The following is a 3,720-nucleotide window of genomic DNA, read 5'->3' as shown; positions in this document are numbered from 1 at the left end:
GTATTTTAATGTATTTATTTCAACTGCTTTTGCTTCTCAGAGTAGAAGAGGAATGTTCGTCTTTGATGCCTGGAAATAAAAGCCTGTTATATTGTTTAAATTTTGAACACAGAAACATTTGTTTCATTTATAGAGGCCGTTGCTCTGTTATTATTAACTACATTATGCAAAATGCGTAACCTAATAATTCTTGCAAACTTCGCATCATCCACAAACAATTGGATATTTCACTAGTGCAATGAAAATATTTTGGAATAATAATATATCATGTAGACCATAAAAGAAAGAAATTAATAACATAATTCCCAAAAGTAGTTGCAGAAAACAATATATTGTTTATATTCTAAATTTTATTTTAATCAAAAATTAAGTAAATGTCATTACAGGTATTTAAAAATAATCAATGAAAGTAGATAAGCGTAACAGAATAAATAAAAATATGCTTGATGGACAGACAATCCACTGATACACAAAACAATACAATAAAACAAGAATTCAATTAATAAAATAAAATTAATAGAATAAAAAGAAGACAAGGCAGCATACTGATTGTAATTTCATCTTCATTTTTTCTACCAAGTAGAGCTCTAGTTCAGTATGGTTTAATCAAAGAGTTTCGATAGAGCAACTGGTAGGAGTAGTGGACATTGAACAATTCTAGTGGAAAATATTTGAAATTGATTCTTGTCATGACGAAAGGAATCTTTGTATGGTAATTTATAATTGAAGATTAATTCGTCGATCTCCTGTGGAGGTAGAAGGTTTTTTGTCCCGCAAAATCGGATTTTTCATTTGGATACAGTACAATTGTCCTGAGAACACACGCACGTTATAGACAAAGATACTATTGGTGAGCAGAAGATGGTGTAGCGTGTAGATGAATAGTGCTGTTATATGCAAATGAAGTACAGTATTAAGTATCTTGGACATCGTAATTTTGTATAGTGTCCCTTGACATGACGCCTTCTGATTCCTTAGAGATATAACACAACAAACAACAAAAACAATAATAATAATAATAATTATAGTAATAATAACTTTTTTATTGATCTCTCAAATATTTACATATATATAATTATCATCTTGAGTAACATTCAGTATATTATTTTACAAAGTTCAGCACTAAGTGCTACATGTATTTTTCACAATGATGAGGTTTCAATAATAATGATAATAACATAGTTTTTTTATTATTTTTTTTAAATAATAATCACAGTAATAATTTACAATTATATAGTTTAGTGGACATTAAATAATATTACATGTTAAATAATATTACATGTTGTAGTTTACTTTTTTTTTCCAAAGTTTGAGAAAGTGTGATTATACACCTGTATTTGCACATATGCAATTAAAATATTATATTTCCTAATACTCACAAACATACAATATAAACTCATTATTTATATAATTTTTTAATAATAATGTTTTATTACATTATTTTTTCCATCTTACATTGTAATATTATATTAGTGATTATTATGTCTTGCATACATATAACAATTACATTATAAAATTATAGAAATTACTAAATTGAAAAATTCTAAAAATTACATATATAATAATTACATATATAATGTTAAAATCCATCCGTAGCACAAGTGGAAGAACGACGGTACATTGCGCTCTTCGATTGGAATAGGCCTAAGTTCGATTCTCGTCGCGACGGGAGGAATCTTTATTTGGACGATTTCAATCGAAGGTGAGTTAGCCGATCTCATACGGGGTTGCAGGGTTTTTTCTCCCCGAAACACAGGTTTATCATCCCGCATACAGAAAAATCGGCCCTTCAGAACACACGGAATTTACAGACAAAAAATACTAGTTGTGGTGGAGGTGGGCGGTAGATGGCGTTGATGGAGATGATTCGTAGTAGAGGTTCGGTATAGTGGTTCACACAGTTGTAGGTGTCCTCCCGCGATGAGTCTTCGGACTACTTGGAGGTGTCACGAATAATAATAATAATTTATTATTATTATTATTTTAATTAATTGCTAAAATTATTTTATTGATTGCTAAAATATTTATACATTCAATAAACATCTCGTGTGACATTGCACCTTATAATTTTACAGTTTAGCACTAAGTGCTGCAATTCCTACATTGGATTTCAATTAAATTTTTAATAATACTTTTTTGCCTTTATATTATGTATTTACAAAGTATGTTCTTCTAATATTAACAATGAAGATTATACAGAATTTTTTATTTTATTTTATTTATTTTTATTATTTTTTTTTAAGTTCGAGAAAGAGTGATTATACATACAAATTTCTGCGTTTATTTATAAGGATTACTTGTAGATGAGTGAGGCAAGTTAATCCCACCTACTTCGAAGCTTGGCTTAGCTTTTATGAAGAGTGGGATTTAGCCTTCACTACTTGTGCTGTTGCTACTGTTTATGTATGGGATGTAGGCATTGGATGCTAGTGATTTGTGATGTGTATATTAGTGTTAATGGTTTCTTAACTTTGTTGGTATATTTTCCAGAGTTCGTTTTTTAATGTTCTGTAGTTATCTACGTGTTTTAACTTTCTTGGTAGGTTGTTGAGTTGCGTGGGTATCTGATGAGATCTCACAAAAGAACCGTATGAGTTGTTGAAGGGTGTGGGGATGTAAAGAATTGTTGTAGGTCGTGTTATACGATATGTGTCTCTGTTGTTTCGATGAGTGAATTCGTTGAGTGTAGCCCATATTGGCTTAATGTTGCCGTTATATTCCATTAATTTTTGGAAGTAGTAACGTATTTTTCCCTTACGAATTTTTGTTGTTAATTTATTTCTTGTGTTTTTGTATAAGGTTTGTAAATGTGTGTTGCTGGGTGACTTTTTAAGTTTTTTCCATAGATTTTCTTTTACAGTAATAGTATTTAGCATGTCGTCATTTATCCATGGATTGTTGTCTGTTTGTCGCCTCGTTTGTGTAGGTTTCGTTGCTTTTTTGTATATTTCTGTGAACTTTAGTTGAAAATTCTTGTATAATGTTACACGATCGTTTATTTCAAGTAGGGAATTCCAGTCTGTATTTTTTACTTGGTTATCGACAATGCTCTTTAGTATGATCGAGTTTTGTCGAATTTTGTGGTGGTGGGAGTGGGGTAGGAAACGTAATAAAACGAAGTTGAGACAAAGTAGTGATCGGCAATTTTTACGATACTTACTGACGATGTATATGTATGGCTAGGAGCTTGTATATTGATATGATTAATGCATGATTGTGTTAGTGAGTTATTGAGCATTTCTTCTCTTGTTGGGGAGTTAATGGTAGGGTTTATGTTGTACTGACTTAGTATATCAAGATATGTGTTAGTGGATGAAGAAGCGTGGTCAAGAGTATTTATGTCAATGTCTCTTATTAGAATGAGCCTGTGTGTTATACGCGGTTCGATGCCGCTTAGCCATGTTTCTAACTCGTGAAAAAAACTGAGTGGATTATTATCTGGGGGTCTGCATATGGTGTTTATTGTGTATTTGATACTATTGTGGCTATTTGTGATTTCCAAAATTAGTGGTTCCGCATGTTCGAAGTGAGTTTGTTTTTCTGTCACATTGTATTTTTCTTTGATAAATACCACAATCCCACCTTCTCTTTTGTTTGGTCTACATAAGTTGTAGGTTTGATAATTATTTATGTTGTATGCGTAAATTTCTGTGTCGTTTATTGCAACTTCGGTCAGTATTAGCGCATCTATGTTTATCATGGTATAATTGAGTTGGATTA

The sequence above is a fragment of the Typopeltis vanoorti genome, chromosome 24, assembly GCF_054136105.1.
Source record: "Typopeltis vanoorti isolate ZY-2024b chromosome 24, IOZ_Tvanoo_1.0, whole genome shotgun sequence".
Taxonomy (NCBI): domain Eukaryota; kingdom Metazoa; phylum Arthropoda; class Arachnida; order Uropygi; family Thelyphonidae; genus Typopeltis; species Typopeltis vanoorti.
Note: the sequence above shows the minus strand (reverse complement) of the source record.